General features: G+C 39.5%; 1 pseudogene; it reads left to right on the forward strand.

Annotated features, from left to right (window-relative positions):
* The first annotated feature begins 5,141 nt into the window (after positions 1-5,141).
* Positions 5,142-6,949, forward strand: LOC124395639 (annotated as a pseudogene).
* Positions 6,950-26,314: the final 19,365 nt, after the last annotated feature.

The raw sequence follows: 26,314 nt of genomic DNA on the forward strand, positions 1-26,314 counted from the left end.
GTGGGCGGAGCTAATTCGGCAGCAATTTTGAATTTGTGTCAGTATGCGCACGCGCGGAGCCTAACCTAAATCATCATCATATTTTTGTTTTCTGGCGGCTTGCGAACCAACTAGGAGGATGATATGAGCAGCATTGGTCTAGGAGAACAGGAGAACCCATGCAAGGAATCCAAAAAGTGTTTTGTTGGTTGACACTATTGATGTTTTTAAGTGCAGGTTGTTTTTTTTTATTTTATTTTATTTTATTGCTTTTATTTATTTGATGATTTTTTTAAAGAAGCTAATTATTTTGAGTTCTTTACTGTTCTTTATTGTTTAAAATTCCATACTGGACCAATGCCTTATTTTTAATAATAAAAAAACAAGTTTGTAGTATTTCAGATTTGAGTTCTGTGTAATTTTTCAAACATTATACAGTGAATCCCCGTTGTACGAGCAACCTATAGTACAAGCAAACGGAGATACAAGCAAACTCCCTCGCAAAATTTTACCCTGTTTCACAAGCAAATTTTGAAGGCACAAGCAAACCCACGCTGCCGGTTCCCCGTTTTCGGCGGAGGGTCGCAACAGTCGCTTAGTTGATGACGCTTAGTTCAAGTGATCGGAGGGTGCATTTAAGGAGGAGAGAGTGTGTGTGTGTGTGTGTGTGCGCGCGCGCGTGCCAGAGACGTGCTGCGTGGGGCACTAAGTAGACCGACACAAAAAAAAAAACAAATAAAAGTGGCTCCCGTATTCATACGCTCTCCCACAGTAACTTTTTTTTTGTTTTATCTTTTTATTTCACTAGAAATCTTGAAAAATGTCTCCCAAGAAAATCAATGATGGTGCTGTGAAAACGAAAGTAAATAGAATTACCATGGAAACCGAGGAGGTTTCGAGCGTGGTGCGCGTCTTACACTCGCAATCAAACACTACCACATGAGTAAGTGTTAAACTATGTTTATATTACGGTACTTTGCGGTGTATTTGTTTTTAAAAATAGGCTACAAAGTGCAGAAATAAGCGATCGAATGACATCTCGGAACGGATTAAATCACTTTTACATTCATTCCTATAGGGAAAATTAGTTCGAACATACGAGCAAATGGACACACGAGCAATTTTCAAGAACGAATTATGCTCGTACAACGGGGTTCCACTGTATTGTATTATATTTGATTAGATTTTTTGATATTATAGGAATTGTTACTGAAAAAATATAAACCACAAAAACCTAAATTATTAACTTTTTGTTTACTGGGACATGGGCAAATACCACATTTTAATTTATAATAATTTAGGGTGAAAAACAGAAATATCATGTCTTTATGAATGATGTATGTAGTTATGACCTATGGGAAAATAATATAATGCCAAATAATTGTTAAATTGGAGCATTTATTTGCAAGACAAGCTTAAAAGAGTAGTAAAATAAACAATGCATAATTTTACTGTGTGTATAAATACTATTATTTGACATTAATAACTTCGCTTTAACCTTCATATGATTAACTGTCTTCAATGGTAATAAAAACACTGACTTAATGATTACAAGAAAAATCTGTAAATATTAGATATCATTCTATGTAAAAATACAAATTACTCTGTGAAAATAATTTCTTTTAAAAAACAGAAAATTTCTATAATATCCTGTAAGACTTTTGCTTGATCCTGACCAAAAGGTCGGCCCCCCCCCGAGAACACAGCATGGATGCCCGAGAGGGGTGTGGGCCAGGATGTGGGCCCTAACACGTTTTCCTCCAGGACTCACGGCAGGGGACTAACGACCCCGCAACCCCCCTTTCGAGAACCAGAACATTTCCTGGAATACAGTAGGCTCCCCGGAGAGCTACCCTTGGTCTTGACCACCACATCTCCATACAAATGGTGGATCTGCAGACAAGTGTCTGACCACTCTTCCCCTCCTTTTCCTGTTACATCCTCAACACAGAACATTCTACAGCACACCGGATGATTATGTGTAAGAAAGGTCATATCACATGTAAATAACGACAGAAAATGTTCATGTTTCATTTCTTTACAAAGGTTTATCGCGACTGGTACACAGGTCCCATTCCCACAGCAATAGAACAAATAATAAAAAGGTTTTAATAAAGTTAAAGAAAACATAACTCTATACAAGGCGTGCCCACTACAGATGTATACAGGCGAGGTGCCTCCCACAGGTCTGTAAGAACCAATCAATGCAAACTTCCATGACTAAATAATGTTTACATAATGCTTACTCTATCTGGGTATTTAAGGAGAACTGACCAACAATTCAGGGAATCTGTAAACAGATATCCCACGATTACTGTGTGTAGTCTCGTACCAGGTATGAAAGGTTTATATTTCCTGTTTAAATGTAAATACTATTGGTTTGTATTTATGTTTTATTTTAATTGAACTATAAATTGGCTTTGAATTGTGATTTTCTTACCTGGTTAATAAATTGTTATGTTTAATTTTATTCTGTGTTGCTCGGTAAATGTTGACACTGCAAGTAATAACGTTGCATCCGCAGTTACCGTAAGGACTGGAAATCAGGCTAGGATCGGCCTAAATCCCAGTTAGATAGTGAATAACACATCAACTGAGGATTTTAGAGATACGACTAGCACTTGGCGTTAGTTTAAGTGTACTTAGAAGCGTGGAGGCTAACAATATGTATTTCCGTTTAGAGTAACATTTCTAATCACTCTAAATAGGGTCAGCCTCAACCTCTGATTATTTCAATATTATTCTATTCATTATCTGTGGTTAGAAATAATTATTGTAATAATTAAGTGTCACCTCTAAGGGGACTAAATAAAGTATGTTTAAAGTTGAGCACGCAGAGAGCGGCCGCTACATATAGTCCAACCTCTGGCAGCGACCAATACTGATTCGCTTATGACCGTTGACCAGTATGTTAATTATAGGGCCCATACTAGGATCTTGTGCGACTGTGTGAACCGAATGAACGAGTGTAATGCCAGAGCTTAATCAGAATAACTAGACAAACATCCATCAAAATTATACTATTAGTAAAATAACAACCTATGCAAATATTTATTGTTTTATCTAAATGGAGTCAGATAAAAGGTCAATAACAAAAATGAAGTAATACATTAATCCAAATCGTATTATCTAATGTGAAAGGAAAGATTAGAACGCGCGAGAATCCTTCGCCACGCCTCTGGAAACCGTCGTTGGACCAGTGGGTGGTTCCCGCCTTACAAAGTTGGTGACCTCGACGTGATCTCTACCTGCACAGGCGAGTGACATCTTTCCGACGCAACTACTCAGTTTGGATTCCCACAGAAGATATGAGGTTTGATCTTCTCCTTCCCTGCCTACAGCTGCTATGGTAAGTTCGTTCCTTTTTGGCTATTAGAAGTGTTGAGGGAAAGTTTTGCACACCCAATATAGACACATAAATTAGAACGGGCCGGTATGCCCATTGTTAGACCGGAGACCGTAGAAATCCGGTGGGGCATAAGAATTTAGAGGAAACATGGATTCTCAGGGACATTATAGAAGCAGTATAGAGGAGGAACTCATAGAAACAGCCACGTTAAAGCTAAAAAACACCCTTGTTCTGTTAAAAGAATAGGGACTAAATCTCACATAGAGCAATAATTAAAACGTATCCTGGTATTTTGCCACGGGCCATAAACTGGAAACAAAATCTAAATATAAACTCAGAGATGGGAAATACATCATCCCAGAGGCCCTCCAGAAACCAGTGATTAAATTATACCATGATTATGCACATGTATCAGCTCCCAAAACACAACAGCTGATACAGAAAAACTTCTGGTGGCCAAAATGGCATCAGACATTGAGAGATGGTGCGACACATGTCTCATATGTGCCACCATCAACCAGGGTAAAACTGGACGTACAAACTTGTGTCGCCCAGAACCACCCAAAGGACCATGGGAATTCTTACAGCTAGAATTTATTGGTCCATTACCCACTGCCAAGGGGGGATATCGCTATTGTCTCGTCATAATTGATAAATTCTCTAAATGGGTAGACGCAATTCCAACTCGCGACAACAGCGCACGCACCGTGGCACGAGTAATGGCAAATCAAATCCTGCCAATCTGGGGAACACCAACTCAGATCGAGTCTGACCAAGGAACACACTTCACAGGTCAGATAATGAAACACATATGTGAAATGCTACATATCAAACAAAGATTTCACGTTCCATACAGGCCGCAAAGCTCAGGTATGGTGGAACGGGCAAATCGTTCGATAAAAGAAAGCATCTCTGAACAAATAATGCAACATCAAAACAGGTGGACTGATGCACTGCCAACAGTTCTGACAGTCTTGAGCAACCCCATCCAAAGCCACAGGCATCAGCCCGTTTGAACTCATGACAGGCAGAGTCATGAAACTACCCATAGACCCAGAAATCACCCCAGCAGATCTGGGACCCCTTGTGCTTGCAAAACAACAGACTGTACTAACACAATTACAACAAAGACTGGCAGTGTTACAAACACAAACCACCTTAAAACAGCAACAGTCTGACCTAATGAATGATGCACAATTTAACCCAACTTCTGAGATCAAATTTACCGAGGGTGACATGATCATGATTCGGGTGTTTATAAAACAGGGTCCATTCACACCCAGATGGCATGGACCACATGAGATAAAAGCTTTATGCAATAGCTGTGTGGCCATAAGTGTCAAGGGGAAGTTGAAATGGTACCACATGTCCCAGTGCAAAATCTTCAAAGGTTCTGCTAATCAATAATTATTAAAGTTTCTCTCTGTTTCATCTCCTAGGTTGACTGCAGCAATTCCATGGAGACCGGACGAGAGGAAAGTTTCTGGACCCACTTGCATCAAGCTGGGTCAAAGGGTTTCACTCACACACACACTGGAATGTGGGAGATGGGTATGGAAATACACTAAGAGGTCATCCACATTTTTCAGTACACTTTCAACCAGAGAACTAGTCACGTGGCCTCCCGGAGTAGTACCGGAACCAAATTGCGCAACTAAAATTTGCTGTAAAGTAGGCTCCGACCATCTCCCTATAGTAAACATTTCAGGTGACACACCGGCACGCACATCTTTTCACAACATAACGGCCTGGTATCAACTTAAAGCAGAACCAGGAGCAAAAATTGGGAGTATCGCACTCTCTATGAAAAATCAACAATGGATTAGATCCTAAAATCTGTTATTTAACCAAAAATTTAGAACCCGCAATATATAGGTGTACACACACTGAAACAATCAACACTACGCATATGAGTTATACCGAATATAAATTTGATATAACTTCATATGTACCTCATAACAATCAACCTGAAGCCTTTGTCTGGACTAGCCGGAGAGAAGGCATGTATTGCGTGGGAAAATGTGTCAATGACCCAGATAATTACACCGGGCCACAGAATTGCTCATGGATAATGAAACATTGTTTTAATTTAACCACTTGTGGATATAGCAAACCAAAGGAATGTCCAAAACTATATCCTATTCCTCCTGGTGGACTGATTAAAGGGAATATTAACAAGACATTATTTCATGATGTGAATCTAGTGATGACACATGTATCATACAATATTTCCAACATCCTATCTGCTTATATCAATCACTGTGATTACAATGATAAGACCTATGCATGGCTACAGTCACGAATCGATGATTTAATTTATGACTACAAAACAGACTTGCTGCAAATCTCACCTGCATCGCTCAAAACGAGACCTGCTCGGAAACATAGCAGGTCTCTTCGGCTCAGTTAATTCCATTGCTAACAACTACAAAATTACCAAACAATCACAATTCTCAACATGGTTTGCGAACCAGGTGGCCACTGGTTTTCAACATATCACAAATAGCAATGAAAATATCATAAAAGCGGTTCGATCCGAGCGCAGGCGCTTCTTGCGATCAGCCACATTATTCAATCAAACCCGTACCATTGAGCGTGACTTAGCCTGTAGGACATATGCACAAGATCTATTCACTGCTGCTAGACAAGAAATCCTAGATCTTCGCCTGTACAAAACGCCTAGACATGTTTTGAATGACCTCATAGACATCTTAGATCTACATAGGTGGTATGAATCAGGAAAATGAAAATGTAAGATATTCTGAGTTACTATCCACCATAATGATGTTTACAGGAAATGAATGTAATGGATGTATTGGATTTTTCGTCAGTTTTCCTTTGATACACCCAGATCAGGTTTTTCCAAATTCCACTACCATACGCTCGATTGGCGTGGTAGTGAAGGATCAGGTAATTAAATGGGATCACCTCACTGGATACATGACACAAAAGGGTACTGAGACCTTGTTTACCAGTCGCACATGTTGCCATGAAACACACAATTATGTTATCTGTACATGTAACACTTTGCAACCTTTCTCTCCCAACAACACCAAACTTATTAATGTTCAGTCACTGCATGGTTATTCTGATGTTGTCCAGGTGTCTCACACACAGTGGTGCGTTGTCAGTGAAATGAATTCCTTTACCTATGGAGGACTGACCTGCTCTGCTAATCACTCGTTCTGTTTGGAAGTGACGGAGGACCTTTCAATGGGCCAAGTCAACATTTTAGGAAGAATGCCAATGGACACAGAGACCTCACCATGGTGGGATGACACTTTCTATGAGCAAGGCACCCAAGCTGTGGTTGACGCGATGGACCTGACACAAAGACTGAACCTGCAAACTGAATACCACCTAAACCAAGCACAGGTTGAAACCAACCTGGCACGACAGACGGCACAACTTTTATCCAGTTCATCCACTCGGTCAGCACAGTACACCTACACCTGGTGGGACTGGATGTTCCGGGGATGTGCCATTGGCAGTGCCCTGATCTTCACCTTCACCATGCTCCAGTGCTGTTACTTCAGACACCTCATACGATCTACACACGAATCCACACACGCTGCCCTTGCCCTCAGCCCACTGCAGATACCCGTGTTCCAAAGACTCTAAAAAATAAATAAATAAATTGCTTTGTCTGACCCGCAGGTACCCTATTCAAATTAGCCCACGGGCCAAGTGGGAAACTGTAAGACTTTGCTTGATCCTGACCAAAGGTTGGCCCCGAGAACACAGCATGGATGCCGAGAGGGTGTGGGCCAGGATGTGAGCCTAACACGTTTTCCTCCAGGACTCACGGCAGGGGACTAACGACCCGCAACCCCCTTTCGAGAACCAGAACATTTCCTGGAATACAGTAGGCTCCCCGGAGAGCTACCCTTGGTCTTGACCACCACATCTCCATACAAATGGTGGATCTGCAGACAAGTGTCTGACCCTCTTCCCCTCCTTTTCCTGTTACATCCTCAACACAGAACATTCTACAGCACACCGGATGATTATGTGTAAGAAAGGTCATATCACATGTAAATAACGACAGAAAATGTTCATGTTTCATTTCTTTACAAAGGTTTATCGCGACTGGTACACAGGTCCCATTCCCACAGCAATAGAACAAATAATAAAAAGGTTTTAATAAAGTTAAAGAAAACATAACTCTATACAAGGCGTGCCCACTACAGATGTATACAGGCGAGGTGCCTCCCACAGGTCTGTAAGAACCAATCAATGCAAACTTCCATGACTAAATAATGTTTACATAATGCTTACTCTATCTGGGTATTTAAGGAGAACTGACCAACAATTCAGGGAATCTGTAAACAGATATCCCGCACGATTACTGTGTGTAGTCTTGTACCAGGTATGAAAGGGTTTATATTTCCTGTTTAAATGTAAATACTATTGGTTTGTATTTATGTTTTATTTTAATTGAACTATAAATTGGCTTTGAATTGTGATTTTCTTACCTGGTTAATAAATTGTTATGTTTAATTTTATTCTGTGTTGCTCGGTAAATGTTGACACTGCAAGTAATAACGTTGCATCCGCAGTTACCGTAAGGACTGGAAATCAGGCTAGATCGGCCTAAATCCCAGTTAGATAGTGAATAACACATCAACTGAGGATTTTAGAGATCTGAATAGCACTTGGCGTTAGTTTAAGTGTACTTAGAAGCGTGGAGGCTAACAATATGTATTTCCGTTTAGAGTAACATTTCTAATCACTCTAAATAGGGTCAGCCTCAACCTCTGATTATTTCAATATTATTCTATTCATTATCTGTGGTTAGAAATAATTATTGTAATAATTAAGTGTCACCTCTAAGGGGACTAAATAAAGTATGTTTAAAGTTGAGCACGCAGAGAGCGGCCGCTTAAGCATATAGTCCAACCTCTGGCAGCGACCAATACTGATTCGCTTATGACCGTTGACCAGTATGTTAATTATAGGGCCCATACTAGGATCTTGTGCGACTGTGTGAACCGAATGAACGAGTGTAATGCCAGAGCTTAATCAGAATAACTAGACAAACATCCATCAAAATTATACTATTAGTAAAATAACAACCTATGCAAATATTTATTGTTTTATCTAAATGGAGTTAGATAAAAGGTCAATAACAAAAATGAAGTAATACATTAATCCAAATCGTATTATCTAATGTGAAAGGAAAGATTAGAACGCGCGAGAATCCTTCGCCACGCCTCTGGAAACCGTCGTTGGACCAGTGGGTGGTTCCCCGCCTTACAATCCAAATACAATACATTTTTGATAAATTTAATGACGGAATGTTAAAATACACAAAGTATATGTAAAACAACAGCCATTTTGTTGTAAATTGAAAAAAAGGTAAATTTCTATTAAAAAATACAGACATTTAACTGTAAAAAAAAAACTTTTTTTTTTAACAGTGTATGACAGAAAAAAGTCACACTGGTTAGTAATAAGTGAAGCTGTTAATGCTGTTTTGGGTGTTGTTTAATGATCCTCTGCTGAGATCTTGGGAGATTTAATGTGTCGTATTTTCCATTGATTTCATCTTTGCAGCTGCCAGTATTTTACTGTTAATTTACAGGACAGTATTTTACTGAACAGTATTTATTATTAAAGTGAAAGCATTGGCCAAAACGAATTATATACGCTGTTACAACACACACACACACACACACACACACACACAAAATGCAATTACTTTGTTTATCGCAAATTAGGGTGTAATTTAGGACCTATAAGTTAACCTAACTTTACTGCAAGCATGACTTCACTAACTTTAAATACATGTTAATGATGTTAGCTTTTAACACTTGCAGTGTGTGCAGTGTGATTTAACATGTGTGCAGTGATTTTTTTTTTGTACTTGAATTTTCTTTACACAAAATGTACTTAATATATTTTGTCAAAGGATTTGCAGTAAAAAATTAATAAAAAAAAAACATTAAAATAAAACCTATTAATTCACATTTGCACATTCACATTTTTTCACAATTAAGCTATTTTTACATTTCAAAATTACCTGCAGTCTTTTTAATTGTTTAAATTTAACTTTGTATTAAATTTACTTTACCCCAATCTGAGTTTTTATTCTGTAGGTCTTTTATGGTGGTAAATAGTGCTTTCTAAAATCTCCCATAGATGTTTGAAATGAGATCTAGTGATATCAAACATTCAGTGAGCACTCAAGCCATGTAAACAGGAACATTGTCATCTTTGCACAGACCACTCGTATAAGGATTATTATACTTCCCTCCAAAGCATAACATAACCAAATATATATATATATATATATATATATATATATATATATATATATATATATATATATATATATATATATATATATATATTTCAATTAAGCTGTATTTTAAATGGAAAAAACTGCACTAGAAAATGTTCTACATAAGAATTTTTTTCTAGTTTTTGTTTGGTTTGGCATAAACACCCAATGTAATTTCTTTGTTTTGCACAGCTGCAAATTGCCCCTCCTCGTGTCTCCTCATTTCTATGATGGCTGATAATTTCCTCACCAGAAAAGGTGCTCACTGACCTTCTTGTCCACATTTTTGAATATCTTTTGTTCTGATTCACTTAAAGGCTTAAAAAAAGGTAATAAATCATAAGACTGCGGTCTGTTTAATTAAACCCTAAGGTTATGCCAACAATAGTTATTATAAATCTCTCATCTGCTACATTTGAACTAGTCCTGCAGACTCTCCAGCCTCCAGACTTCTTTTAAATACTTTACAAATGCATAAAATGTCTTTATAGAACAAAAGTGTATTGTTTTGAAAAAAATATTATATTAATTTTAATTATGATATTATTATATTAAATTATATTAAATTATTATAATATATAATTATTATATTATATAAGTGTATTTTAAAAAGAAAATATCATCAAGTATCTCCAAACCATTTGGTGGCAAACTTAGGACACCATTATTCCCATGTAACAAAAGCATTTTGTTCTGACAGCAAAATGGCTAACATGATTCAGGTCAAATGTTTCCATGCCAACAATAAAAGACGACAAAAAAAACTTTAATATCCAAATTAGCATAGATTTGCTCATTCAAAACAAAATTGTTTTTAAACTAGTGCATGACATAAAAATATAGATAACTAAAATGAACATTAAAAAAGTTATATTGTTCAACATGGTATTTTCAGTAGTTTTGGGTCAAATTTTGAATAAACCATATTTAGCTATATTTTTGGGTTTCTTCACACTGATAAATCAAGGTTCATGTACGTAAAAGAGTACAAATGCTTTGTTGCTCTAGCTGTACCATAGCAGGATAGAGCAATGTTCCTCTGAACATTTGTGCCTTTTTGTTTGTAGCTCTAAAAGAACATTTATGCTCTCCAATAATGAAAATTTACCTTTGTATCCAGGTATCGTTTAAAATTACATCCTGATCATATATCCTGCGCACAGAACATCAGTGAAATGTTATTCTGCCAGGATGTAATTTTAAACCATCTTCTTCTTCTTCTTCTTCTTTCGGCTGCTCCCATTAGGGGTCGCCACAGCGGATCATCCGTCTCCATACCACCCTGTCCTCTACATCTGCCTCTTTCACACCAACTACACCAACTGCATGTCTTCCCTCACCACATCCATGAACCTCCTCCTTGGCCTTCCTCTTTTCCTCCTACCTGCTGGCTCCATCTTTAACATTCTTCTACCAATATAATTCATGTCCCTTCTCTGCACATGTCCAAACCATCTCAATCTCGCCACCCTCACCTTGTCGCCAAAACATCCTACATGTGCTGTCCCTCTAATAAACTCATTTCTAATCTTGTCCATCCTCGTCACTCCCAACGAAAACCTTAACATCTTCAGCTCTGCTACCTCCAGCTCTGCCTCCTGCCTTTTACTCGATTCCACTGTCTCTAATCCATACAACATCGCAGGTCTCACCACAGTCCTATAAACTTTCCCTTTCATTCTTGCAGATACCCTACTATCACAAATCACTCCTGTCACTCTTCTCCACCCACTCCACCCTGCCTGCACTCTTTTCTTTACTTCTCTAACACACTCTCCATTACTTTGCACTGTTGACCCCAGGTACCTGAACTCCTCCACCTTCTCCACCTCTTCTCCTGCAACCGCATTACTCCACTGCCCTCCCTCTTATTCACACACATGTACTCTGTCTTACTCCTACTGACTTTCATTCCCCTTCTCTCCAGCGCATATCTCCACCTCTCCAGGCTCTTCTCAACCTGCTCTACTCTCACCACAAATCACAATATCATCTGCAAACATCATAGTCCAGGAGACTCCTGTCTGACCTCGTCCGTCAACCTGTCCATCACCACTGCAAACAGGAAAGGGCTCAGGGCCGATCCTTGATGCAGTCCAACCTTCACTCTGAACCAGTCTGTCGTACCTACTGCACACTTCACTGCCGTCACACTGTCCTCATACATGTCCTGCACCACCCTTACATACTTCTCTGACACACCTGACTTCCTCATACAATACCACAACTCCTCTCTTGGCACTCTGTCGACGCTTTCTAAATCCACAAATACACAATGCAATTCCTTCTGTCCTTCTCTATACTTCTCCATCAACATCCTCAAAGCAAATAAGGCATCTGTGGTGCTCTTCCTCGGCATGAAACCATACTGTTGCTCACAGATGGTCACCTCTTCTCTCAGCCTGGCTTCCACTACTCTTTCCCATAACTTCATGGTGTGACTGATCAACTTAATTCCCCTGTAGTTACTGCAGGTCTGCACATCTCCTTATGCTTAAAGATCGGTACCAGCACACTCCTTCTCCATTCCTCAGGCATCCTCTCCTTCCAGAATCCTGTTAAACAATCTGGTTAAAAACTCCACTGCCATCTCTCCTAAACATCTCCACGCCTACCGGTATGTCATCTGGTCCAACCGACTTTCCATTCTTCATCCTCTTAATCGCTGCTCTCACTTCCTCCTTACTAATCCTATCTACATCCTGCTTCACCAACTCCACATCCTCCAACCTTCTCTCTCTGTGATTTTCCTCATTCATCAGCTGCTCAAAATACTCCTCCACCTTCTCAACACACTCTCCTCACTAGTCAACACATTTCCTCTCCATCCTTTATTGCTCTAACTTGCAGTACATCCTTCCCAGCTCGGTCCCTCTGCCTGGCCAATCGGTATAACTCCTTTTCTCCTTCCTTAGTGTCCAACCTCTTATACAGCTCCTCATATGCCTTTTCCTTGGCTTTCGCCACATCCCTTTTACCTGCTGCCGCATCTCCTTGTACTCCTGCCTACTTTTCTCATCACTCTGTCGATCCCACTTCTGTTTTGCCAACCTCTTTCCCTAATGCTCTCCTGCACTTCCTCATTCCACCACCACGTCTCCTTGTCTTGCTTTCTATTTCCAGATGTCACACCAAGTACTTTTCTAGCTGCCTCCCTCATCACTCCTGCAGTAGTTCCCCAATCATCCGGCACCTCTTCACCACCACCGAGCCCCTGTCTGACCTCTTCCCTGAACCTCACACTACACTCTTCCTCCTTCAGCTTCCACCATCTTATTCTTCTTTCAATCCTTACATTCCTCCTCTTCTTCTTCGCCTCCAAAACCATCCTACAGACCACCATCCGATGCTGTCTAGCTACACTGTCCCCGCCAACACCTTACAGTCTCCAATCTCCTTCAGGTTGCATCTCCTGCATAGCACATAGTCCACCTGTGTGCACCTTCCTCCACTCTTATACGTCACCCTATGATCCTCCTTCTTCTTAAAATACGTGTTCACCACTGCCATTTCCATCCTTTTAGCAAAATCTACCACCATCTGCCCTTCCACATTCCTCTCCTTAAAACCATACCTACCCATCACCTCCTCATCACCTCTGTTCCTTCACCTACATGCCCATTAAAGTCTGCCCCAATCACCAATCGTTCTTTCCTAGGTACACCATCTACCACGTCATCTAATTCACTCCAGAATCTTTCCTTTTCCTCCATCTCACAGCCAACTTGTGGAGCATAGGCACTGATGACATTTATCATCATCCTTCAACTTCCACCTTCACGATCATCACCCTATCAGAAACTCTCTTCACCTCCACTACACTCTTACTGTACTCTTCCTTCAGAATCACCCCTACACCATTTCTCTTCCCATCCACACCATGATAAAACAGTTTAAATCCACCTCCAATGTTCCTGGCCTTACTCCCTTTCCACTTGGTCTCCTGAACACACAGCATATCTACCTTTCTCCTCTCCATCATATCAGCTATCTCTCCCTTTACCCGTCATAGTACCAACATTTAAAGTACCAACCCGAACCTCTACTCTCCTACACTGCTCCTTTTCCTGCCGTCTCTGTAGACGTCTTCCTCCTCTCCTTCTCCTCCTTCGGCCAACAGTAGCCCAATTTCCACCGGTACCCTGTCGGCTAATGATACCTGTGGCGGTCGTTGTTAACCCGGGCCTCGACCGATCCGGTATGAAATTCTCCTTTGTGATCCGCATATTTGATTTGGCACATGTTTTCGCTGGATGCCCTTCCTAACGCAACCCTCCCCATTTACCCGGGCTTGGGACCGGCACTAAGAGTGCACTGGCTTGTGCCCCCCTAATGGCTGGGTTATGTAATTTTAAACCATACCAGGACACAAAGGTACACTGCAAAAGATTACTGTAAAAAAGACCAAATTCCGACAGTAACATGCTGTTTTTCCAATAAAACGGTAAGATAATGCATAAGACAATTCATTTCAATTTGTATAGCGCTTTTAACAATGAACATTGTCTCAAAGCAGCTTTACACAGATAATGTGGTGATAAAAATTAATAAGATGTTCTTTATAAGTGTGTTCACTGATCAGCAAGCCGGTGGCGACTGTGGCAAGGAAAAACTCCCCGAAATGGCTTAAGGAAGAAATCTTGAGAGGAACCAGACTCAAGAGGGAACCCATCCTCATCTGGATTGCACCGAATGTCCATTTATTACAGATAAACAATGTTTTGGGGTACAGTGATGGTGATCAGAAGCAAACTGTAGTGTAGCAGACTGTTGACATTAACTACAGTTCAACTTCATCCTCAAAGCTCCAGTTCTTACTCTGTAATTTCATGGAACCGCCCAAGGCTGAAAAGAAACCATCCCCAGCTGCACAGAGTGGCCTCCAATGCATTCTGAGTAATTTTGCTGCTTTTGAAAAAGTATAAACAGTGTTAGATTTGGCTGTATTTGGTTGAGCAGTAGTATGGGTGGCTCACCAATGTATTAGATTCCTCTAACACATAAAATAAGTAAGCTTGACCAGAGTTCTTGTGGGGAGAAGAATTTATTGAAGGTAGCAGTGTAGTGGGTCTTCAACAGCAATGTCAGCTTGTTATTCTTCTAAATATCCTCACCCAAGGTCTGTCTGTGAGACAGGCCTTTATACAAGAGTACAGAACTTAGGGTGCTCAATACACAAAACTGAATGTCCTTTGTGTGTGTCGTCTGGCCCACACCAATCTCCTCTATGGGCAGACACAGTGTACTGTAAATGTATTTGATTAATCATAAACAATCTTTTTCAGCAGTATAGAGTATATTGTGAATTAACAGCATTCAGAGTCGACACAAATCACACCCTACACCCTCATTCAATATTACATTAGTTTACTATTATAGGCCACTTGACAGTGAATGAAAACAAATGAGTGAATTTAGACACTGATGAACATTGCTGTTGACAAGCAGAACCACTGAAGGACAAAACAAGAAACAAAACTACAAGTCATCTACAGCCAGAGCCTTCATCATGAGTTAGTCTAATTCACTGTTCTCACTCACACTGTTAAAAAGTTTTCCGTTAAAAAACAGTAAAGAACTGCCAGCACAGTTGCCAGCAACTTACTGTAAAATTACCAGTGTCTTAGTGTAGGTTAAAAATGCAGTTATTTTCTGTTTATTAAAAAACAGTAAAGAACTGGCAGCATGGTTGCCAGCAACTTACTGTAAAATTACCAGTGTCTTAGTAATGGTGAAATTTACAGTTGGCTACTGTTTTTGCAAATACAACATAACACTGTTTATACATTAAAGTATATTTCTGAAAATATAATTAGCAGTTTTTTAAACCTTGTGATTTAAGAAATTGCCCCAGTTTAACTACAAAACACCACATTACTACCATGTATAAATGTACTCTTTAACAGAAGTATATCAGCTTTAGAGAGTTGTTTCAAAACATCTCTTCTTTATTAAATTGTCTTAGAATAAAACCTAAATAACATTAAAGAAAATAACACAGATTCTTATTTACAGAACATTTTATAAAATAAAAACAATGGTCAACCAAAAGCCCAAAGCTTATTATATGCATGGAAATACATCTAAATGTAAAAAAACATTTACTCTGGTAAGAAAGACAAAGTGAATGACAGAAAACACCCAAGTATATACAGTATTTTTGAGTGAATATGCATGTGTGTGTTGTGAGTGTGTGTATGCGATGTTTGTGTGTGTCTGTGGTGTGTATTACTTTTATAAAGTCCCACTTAAAATCTATTAATTTTTTAAATAGACTGGAGACATGTCCGCTTTGATACTCCTACAGCCTTGTGCTCTTTTCCGGATTTATCCCGATTAACCGCCTGAAAAACAAATGTGTGTTTCGAACTAGTGTGGAGGGGAAATGATTACTCACAGAGAACATATAGCAAAGTATATTCTTGTATAAAGAACAGTTTTCATTCCGGAAAGAGAACAAGCATCAGCACACAGATCTTTTGGGCAAAAAGTAAAACACAATAACACCGATATATAAGGGTTTTTTTTCTAACGCTGGAGGCTTCACGAATTTCAGAAAAGCAGCGGAAAACACCAGTCATTTTAGTGTGATACAAAGACAATGTGATTTCAGTGCAATGGAGTTTGAAAAATTAACTTTACAGAAGGATTATCACATATTTTGCGGAATGAAACTCACCCGGTAATTGGGAATAATGCAACTCGAGTCTGAAATCCAGCTGCACAACACAGTGATGCATTTGGCGTATTAATCACTGAAAATGAGCAAATAGAAGATCGATTAACTTCCAAAATCCACCATACATGTTAGCTGCCATAGCAAATGTAATGAATTTTGTCGCGCAAACAAAAGGGAACTCACCTGTTAGTGTTATGAAGACAGATAAAAGTCCCCACGTGCTCACTGCAGTTTACAAAAATACTGTATAGTAATGTTTTATTTTCTCTGAGTAATAAATACAGCAAAATGCCGTTATATTGTCTACATCATTTTACAACAGCAATAAAACAGTAATGTACTGCTTTTGAACATAACATTATTATACTGTTGAAATTCTGCCGTAAATGAACAGCAATTTCTAACAGTGCAATATTCAATCTCTTATTGAACGTATGATATGTTAATATACTTAAATTGCACTACTGATAATACAGCAATTAATTGTGAAATAGTCCTAAATGCACCACATTGTAAAACTGCTGTAAAAAAAAAACAGCCACATTCTGACAATAACATACTGTTTTTTCATTAAAACAAATGAAAAATCACTATACAACAGTGCATTCTGAGTAATCTAATAGCTTTCGGGAAAGTATAAACAGTATACTGTGAATTAACAGCGTTCAGAAATGATATTTAGAGACTGTCAGAAATCACACCATACACCCTCATTCAATGTTCCCTACATTAGTTTACTAGTATAGTCCACTTGACAGAGTAAATGAAAAACAAATGAGTGAATTCAGACACTCACTGGAGGAAAGAACAAGAAACAAAACTACAAGTGACATAAAGCCATAGCCTTAGACTAAATCAACTGAATCAAAACAGAGGATGAATAAACGACTCCAAGCATTACCAGCATTACTTTTTACAGTTGTACTTTATTTCTGTTCTATATCTACAAAACATTTTTTAAAATTAACAGAGGTTTATATTTGATTGAAAATGTTTCGTTTGACCACACCATTTTGTAGATCAGTGGTTGCTTCAGTTGGGCTTGTGACTCTTTTTTTTTTTTTTGTTTTGTTTTTTTTTTAGCAGTAGTTCTTTCTCTGTATGTTGTTTATAAAGCACATCTTATATAACAGGAAAGGCCAAGATTGGTTGTACCGTATTTTCTGGACTATAAGCCACTACTTTTTTCCCACGTGTTGAAGCCCATGGCTTAAACAACTAATTTATGGATTTTTCCTGGGTCACAAGGAACCCCGTAACATTAGACCAATGTGTAAGGCGGGGAACCACCCACTGGTCCAACGACGGTTTCCAGAGGCGTGGCGAAGGATTCTCGCGCGTTCTAATCTTTCCTTTCACATTAGATAATAAGATTTGGATTAATGTATTATTCCATTTTTGTTATTGACCTTTTATCTGACTCCATTTAGATAAAACAATAAATATTTGCATAGGTTGTTATTTTACTAATAGTATAATTTTGATGGATGTTTGTTTAGTTATTCTGATTAAGCTCTGGCATTACACTCGTTCATTCGGTTCACACAGTCGCACAAGATCCTAGTATGGGCCCTATAATTAATATACTGGTCAACGGTCATAAGCGAATCAGTATTGGTCGCTGCCAGAGGTTGGACTATACGCTTAAGCGGCCGCTCTCTGCGTGCTCAACTTTAAACATACTTTATTTAGTCCCCTTAGAGGTGACACTTAATTATTACAATAATTATTTCTAACCACAGATAATGAATAGAATAATATTGAAATAATCAGAGGTTGAGGCTGACCCTATTTAGAGTGATTAGAAATGTTACTCTAAACGGAAATACATATTGTTAGCCTCCACGCTTCTAAGTACACTTAAACTAACGCCAAGTGCTAGTCGTATCTCTAAAATCCTCAGTTGATGTATTATTTACTATCTAACTGGGATTTAGGCCGATCCTAGCCTGATTTCCAGTCCTTACGGTAACTGCGGATGCAACGTTATTACTTGCAGTGTCAACATTTACCGAGCAACACAGAATAAAATCAAACATAACAATTTATTAACCAGGTAAGAAAATCACAATTCAAAGCCAATTTATAGTTCAATTAAAATATAACATAAATACAAACCAATAGTATTTACATTTAAACAGGAAATATAAAACCTTTCATACCTGGTACGAGACTACACACAGTAATCGTAAGGGATATCTGTTTACAGATTCCCTGAATTGTTGGTCAGTTCTCCTTAAATACCCAGATAGAGTAAGCATTATGTAAACATTATTTAGTCATGGAAGTTTGCATTGATTGGTTCTTACAGACCTGTGGGAGGCACCTCGCCTGTATACATCTGTAGTGGGCACGCCTTGTATAGAGTTATGTTTTCTTTAACTTTATTAAAACCTTTTTATTATTTGTTCTATTGCTGTGGGAATGGGACCTGTGTACCAGTCGCGATAAACCTTTGTAAAGAAATGAAACATGAACATTTTCTGTCGTTATTTACATGTGATATGACCTTTCTTACACATAATCATCCGTGTGCTGTAGAATGTTCTGTGTTGAGGATGTAACAGGAAAAGGAGGGGAAGAGGGTCAGACACTTGTCTGCAGATCCACCATTTGTATGGAGATGTGGTGGTCAAGACCAAGGGTAGCTCTCCGGGAGCCTACTGTATTCCAGGAAATGTTCTGGTTCTCGAAAGGGGGTTGCGGGTCGTTAGTCCCCTGCCGTGAGTCCTGGAGGAAAACGTGTTAGGGCCCACATCCTGGCCCACACCCCTCTCGGGCATCCATGCTGTGTTCTCGGGGCCGACCTTTTGGTCAGGATCAAGCAAAGTCTTACAGTTTCCCACTTGGCCCCGTGGTAATTTGAATAGGGTACCTGCGGGGTCAGACAAAGCAATTTATTTATTTATTTATTTATTTTTTAGAGTCTTTGGAACACGGGTATCTGCAGTGGGCTGAGGGCAAGGGCAGCGTGTGTGGATTCTTGTGTAGATCGTATGAGGTGTCTGAAGTAACAGCACTGGAGCATGGTGAAGGTGAAGATCAGGGCACTGCCAATGGCACATCCCCGGAACATCCAGTCCCACCAGGTGTAGGTGTACTGTGCTGACCGAGTGGATGAACTGGATAAAAGTTGTGCCGTCTTCGTGCCAGGTTGGTTTCAACCTGTGCTTGGTTTAGGTGGTATTCAGTTTGCAGGATCAGTCTTTGTGTCAGGTCCATCGCGTCAACCACAGCTTGGGTGCCTTGCTCATAGAAAGTGTCATCCCACCATGGTGAGGTCTCTGTGTCCAGTGGCATTCTTCCTAAAATGTTGACTTGGCCCATTGAAAGTCCTCTGTCACTTCCAAACAGAACGAGTGATTAGCAGAGCAGGTCAGTCCTCCGTAGGTAAAGGAATTCATTTCACTGACAACGCACCACTGTGTGTGAGACACCTGGACAACATCAGAATAACCATGCAGTGACTGAACATTAATAAGTTTGGTGTTGTTGGGAGAGAAAGGTTGCAAAGTGTTACATGTACAGATAACATAATTGTGTGTTTCATGGCAACATGTGCGACTGGTAAACAAGGTCTCAGTACCCTTTTGTGTCATGTATCCAGTGAGGTGATCCCATTTAATTACCTGATCCTTCACTACCACGCCAATCGAGCGTATGGTAGTGGAATTTGGAAAACCTGATCTGGGTGTATCAAAGGAAAACTGACGAAAAATCCAATACATCCATTACATTCATTTCCTGTAAACATCATTATGGTGGATAGTAACTCAGAATATCTTACATTTTCATTTTTCCTGATTCATACCACCTATGTAGATCTAAGATGTCTATGAGGTCATTCAAAACATGTCTAGGCGTTTTGTACAGGCGAAGATCTAGGATTTCTTGTCTAGCAGCAGTGAATAGATCTTGTGCATATGTCCTACAGGCTAAGTCACGCTCAATGGTACGGGTTTGATTGAATAATGTGTGGCTGATCGCAGAAGCGCCTGCGCTCGGATCGAACCGCTTTTATGATATTTTCATTGCTATTTGTGATATGTTGAAAACCAGTGGCCACCTGGTTCGCAAACCATGTTGAGAATTGTGATTGTTTGGTAATTTTGTAGTTGTTAGCAATGGAATTAACTGAGTCAAGAGACCTGCTATGTTTCCGAGCAGGTCTCGCTTTTGAGCGTGCAGGTGAGATTTGCACGCAAGTCTGTTTTGTAGTCATAAATTAAATCATCGATTCGTGACTGTAGCCATGCATAGGTCTTATCATTGTAATCACAGTGATTGATATAAGCAGATAGGATGTTGGAAATATTGTATGATACATGTGTCATCACTAGATTCACATCATGAAATAATGTCTTGTTAATATTCCTTTAATCAGTCCACCAGGAGGAATAGGATATAGTTTTGGACATTCCTTTGGTTTGCTATATCCACAAGTGGTTAAATTAAAACAATGTTTCATTATCCATGAGCAATTCTGTGGCCCGGTGTAATTATCTGGGTCATTGACACATTTTCCCATAATACATGCCTTCTCTCCGGCTAGTCCAGACAAAGGCTTCAGGTTGATTGTTATGAGGTACATATGAAGTTATATCAAATTTATATTCGGTATAACTCATATGCGTAGTGTTGATTGTTTCAGTGTGTGTACACCTATATATTGCGGGTTCTAAATTTTTGGTTAAATAACAGATTTTAGGATCTAATCCATTGTTGATTTTTTCATAGAAAGTGCGCATACTCCCAATTTTTGCTCCTGGTTCTGCTTTAAGTTGATACCAGGCCATTATGTTGTGAAAAGATGTGCGTGCGGTGTGTCACCTGAAATGTTTACTATAGGGAGATGGTCGGAGCCTACTTTACAGCAAATTTTAGTTGCGCAATTTGGTTCCGGTACTACTCCGGGAGGCCACGTGACTAGTTCTCTGGTTGAAAGTGTACTGAAAAATGTGGATGACCTCTTAGTGTATTTCCATACCCATCTCCCACATTCCAGTGTGTGTGTGAGTGAAACCCTTTGACCCAGCTTGATGCAAGTGGGTCCAGAAACTTTCCTCTCGTCCGGTCTCCATGGAATTGCTGCAGTCAACCTAGGAGATGAAACAGAGAGAAACTTTAATAATTATTGATTAGCAGAACCTTTGAAGATTTTGCACTGGGACATGTGGTACCATTTCAACTTCCCCTTGACACTTATGGCCACACAGCTATTGCATAAAGCTTTTATCTCATGTGGTCCATGCCATCTGGGTGTGAATGGACCCTGTTTTATAAACACCCGAATCATGATCATGTCACCCTCGGTAAATTTGATCTCAGAAGTTGGGTTAAATTGTGCATCATTCATTAGGTCAGACTGTTGCTGTTTTAAGGTGGTTTGTGTTTGTAACACTGCCAGTCTTTGTTGTAATTGTGTTAGTACAGTCTGTTGTTTTGCAAGCACAAGGGGTCCCAGATCTGCTGGGGTGATTTCTGGGTCTATGGGTAGTTTCATGACTCTGCCTGTCATGAGTTCAAACGGGCTGATGCCTGTGGCTTTGGATGGGGTTGCTCGAAGACTGTCAGAACTGTTGGCAGTGCATCAGTCCACCTGTTTTGATGTTGCATTATTTGTTTGGAGATGCTTTCTTTTATCGAACGATTTGCCCGTTCCACCATACCTGAGCTTTGCGGCCTGTATGGAACGTGAAATCTTTGTTTGATATGTAGCATTTCACATATGTGTTTCATTATCTGACCTGTGAAGTGTGTTCCTTGGTCAGACTCGATCTGAGTTGGTGTTCCCCAGATTGGCAGGATTTGATTTGCCATTACTCGTGCCACGGTGCGTGCGCTGTTGTCGCGAGTTGGAATTGCGTCTACCCATTTAGAGAATTTATCAATTATGACGAGACAATAGCGATATCCCCTTGGCAGTGGGTAATGGACCAATAAAATCTAGCTGTAAGAATTCCCATGGTCCTTTGGGTGGTTCTGGGCGACACAAGTTTGTACGTCCAGTTCTACCCTGGTTGATGGTGGCACATATGAGACATGTGTCGCACCATCTCTCAATGTCTGATGCCATTTTGGCCACCAGAAGTTTTTCTGTATCAGCTGTTGTGTTTTGGGAGCTGATACATGCATAATCATGGTATAATTTAATCACTGGTTTCTGGAGGGCCTCTGAATGATGTATTTCCCATCTCTGAGTTTATATTTTGATTTTGTTTCCAGTTTATGGCCCGTGGCAAAATACCAGGATACGTTTTAATTATTGCTCTATGTGAGATTTAGTCCCTATTCTTTTAACAGAACAAGGGTGTTTTTTAGCTTTAACGTGGCTGTTTCTATGAGTTCCTCCTCTATACTGCTTCTATAATGTCCCTGAGAATCCATGTTTCCTCTAAATTCTTATGCCCCACCGGATTTCTACGGTCTCCGGTCTAACAATGGGCATACCGGCCCGTTCTAATTTATGTGTCTATATTGGGTGTGCAAAACTTTCCCTCAACACTTCTAATAGGCAAAAAGGAACGAACTTACCATAGCAGCTGTAGGCAGAGAAGGAGAAGATCAAACCTCATATCTTCTGTGGGAATCCAAACTGAGTAGTCGCGTCGGAAAGATGTCACTCGCCTGTGCAGGTAGAGAGATCACGCCGGGTCACCAACTTTGTAAGGCGGGGAACCACCCACTGGTCCAACGACGGTTTCCAGAGGCGTGGCGAAGGATTCTCGCGCGTTCTAATCTTTCCTTTCACATTAGATAATAAGATTTGGATTAATGTATTATTCATTTTTGTTATTGACCTTTATCTGACTCCATTTAGATAAAACAATAAATATTTGCATAGGTTGTTATTTTACTAATAGTATAATTTTGATGGATGTTTGTCTAGTTATTCTGATTAAGCTCTGGCATTACACTCGTTCATTCGGTTCACACAGTCGCACAAGATCCTAGTATGGGCCCTATAATTAACATACTGGTCAACGGTCATAAGCGAATCAGTATTGGTCGCTGCCAGAGGTTGGACTATATGCTTGCGGCCGCTCTCTGCGTGCTCAACTTTAAACATACTTTATTTAGTCCCCTTAGAGGTGACACTTAATTATTACAATAATTATTTCTAACCACAGATAATGAATAGAATAATATTGAAATAATCAGAGGTTGAGGCTGACCCTATTTAGAGTGATTAGAAATGTTACTCTAAACGGAAATACATATTGTTAGCCTCCACGCTTCTAAGTACACTTAAACTAACGCCAAGTGCTAGTCGTATCTCTAAAATCCTCAGTTGATGTATTATTTACTATCTAACTGGGATTTAGGCCGATCCTAGCCTGATTTCCAGTCCTTACGGTAACTGCGGATGCAACGTTATTACTTGCAGTGTCAACATTTACCGAGCAACACAGAATAAAATCAAACATAACAATTTATTAACCAGGTAAGAAAATCACAATTCAAAGCCAATTTATAGTTCAATTAAAATATAACATAAATACAAACCAATAGTATTTACATTTAAACAAGAAATATAAAACCTTTCATACCTGGTACGAGACTACACACAGTAATCGTGCGGGATATCTGTTTACAGATTCCCTGAATTGTTGGTCAGTTCTCCTTAAATACCCAGATAGAGTAAGCATTATGTAAACATTATTTAGTCATGGAAGTTTGCATTGATTGGTTCTTACAGACCTGTGGGAGGCACCTCGCCTGTATACATCTGTAGTGGGCACGCCTTGTATAGAGTTATGTTTTCTTTAACTTTATTAAAACCTTTTTATTATTTGTTCTATTGCTGTGGAATGGGACCTGTGTACCAGTCGCGATAAACCTTTGTAAAGAAATGAAACATGAACATTTTCTGTCGTTATTTACATGTGATATGACCTTTCTTACACATAATCATCCGGTGTGCTGTAGAATGTTCTGTGTTGAGGATGTAACAGGAAAAGGAGGGGAAGAGGGGTCAGACACTTGTCTGCAGATCCAAAATTTGTATGGAGATGTGGTGGTCAAGACCAAGGGTAGCTCTCCGGGGAGCCTACTGTATTCCAGGAAATGTTCTGGTTCTCGAAAGGGGGTTGCGGGTCGTTAGTCCCCTGCCGTGAGTCCTGGAGGAAAACGTGTTAGGCCCACATCCTGGCCCACACCCTCTCGGGCATCCATGCTGTGTTCTCGGGGGGGGGGCCGACCTTTTGGTCAGGATCAAGCAAAAGTCTTACAAATGAAATTGCCGAACAGGTTTAGGTGAACCAATGAAACTCTTTATATTAAATCACATGTGCTCCCACTGAATCGGCCTGCACCACATCATAAATATGGATGAGGTTCCTCTGACGTTTGACCTGCCGCTCACTCGGACTGTCAACAGGAAATGCGAATCATTCGTCACGCTGAAAACAACCGGGCATGAAAAAAGCTTCACCGATGGTTATTTTTAAACGCACGACGATGCCAAAAGAAAAACTCTCAAGAGAAATTGTTGTGAAAGGAAGGAGGAAGACAGTGAACAATGACTTTCTTGGTAGGCTACTGTTTAGATAAAAACCGTGTAACAGGCACTGTCTTTCATTAAAGCCTGTGTAAAGTTAATTAGTTTCAATGTAGGAAATATAGATATACGGCTTATAGACAGGTGCGGCTTATTTATGTTCAAAATAAAAACTCAGTGGGTGCGGCTTATATTTCGGTGCACTTGATATGTGTGCTTAATAGTCCGGAAATTACGGTAATTCTGGGTTTTTTTGCAGAATTTTGATTAAATGCAACCTAATAACTTTATGTGCTTGTCTCATGTAGGGTTTATCTTAGACTTTTAAGGTAAATTTAAAAAATTGGTATAGTTTATGATAGTTATTTAACTGCAAGAAAACTAAGGAATTTTATAACTATTAAGCAGGATTGCAAAAACATTTTGTACCAAACATTTTTAGAGCTACAGCACTATTTAGACACACACATCAAGAATAAGCACATGAAACTCAATAATGGTGACTATTCACAAACGTTAATGACACAATGCATGCTGGGCCACGACCTGTACACTGAATGGAAGGCTGTTTTGGCTTTGAATTTTTTACTTTTTTTCCTCCAGATCTTGAGTTTGTAGTTGAGTGCCAACTCAATGTTTCATTTTTATTATAAGTTTATCTTACTAATATACTTAAATTGTGCTAATGACACTACAGCATTTAACTATGAAGTAGTTTTCTATGCACAAATAAAAGCTTTGAGTGATAGAAGCATTTTATCACATACAGACATCAGCAATCATTGTATGAGTCTCAACATCATTGAAAAAAATGGAAAACAAAAACCAGATCAACCAAAAAAAAGTCTACTGAAAAGTCACAACAAAACAAACCACACCAAAATAAAAGCAAATAAAGACAATAGTAAGAACATTCAGCTGAATACTGAATACTGGCCAAAGGAGGAGAAGGAGAGGAGGAAGATGTCTACAGAGACAGCAGGAAAAGGAGAAGTGGAGGAGAGTGGAGGTCTGGGTTGGTACTTTAAATGTTGGTACTATGACTGGTAAAGGGAGAGAGGTAGCTGATTTGATGGAGAAGAGAAAGGTAGACAAGTTGTGTGTATAGGAGACCAAGTGGAAAGGGAATAAGACCAGGAACATTGGACGTGGCTTTAAACTGTTTGTTGCAGGGAGAAGAGGTGAAGAAGGTGGAGGAGTTTAGGTACCTGGGGTCAACAGTGCAAGGTAATGGAGAGTATGATAGAGAAGTAAAGAAATGTGTGAGGTAAATTCTAATTCATTTGGTATATTTTGATAGCAAGTTAAAAATAAATCCAAGAAAACTAGAAGCAAAAAGCAAGAAAACTAAGGACTTTTATAACTATTAGGAAGAATTGCAAAAGCATTTTATGCAAAACATTTTTAGAGCTGCAGTCTATTTAGACACACACATCAAGAATCTGCACATGGAACTCAACAATGTTGACTATTCACAAACTTACATAGCACAATGCATGCTGGGTGCCAGAATAGTACAAAACT

Source organism: Silurus meridionalis, chromosome 2 (assembly GCF_014805685.1).
Source record: "Silurus meridionalis isolate SWU-2019-XX chromosome 2, ASM1480568v1, whole genome shotgun sequence".
In the NCBI taxonomy this organism is placed as follows: Eukaryota; Metazoa; Chordata; class Actinopteri; order Siluriformes; family Siluridae; genus Silurus; species Silurus meridionalis.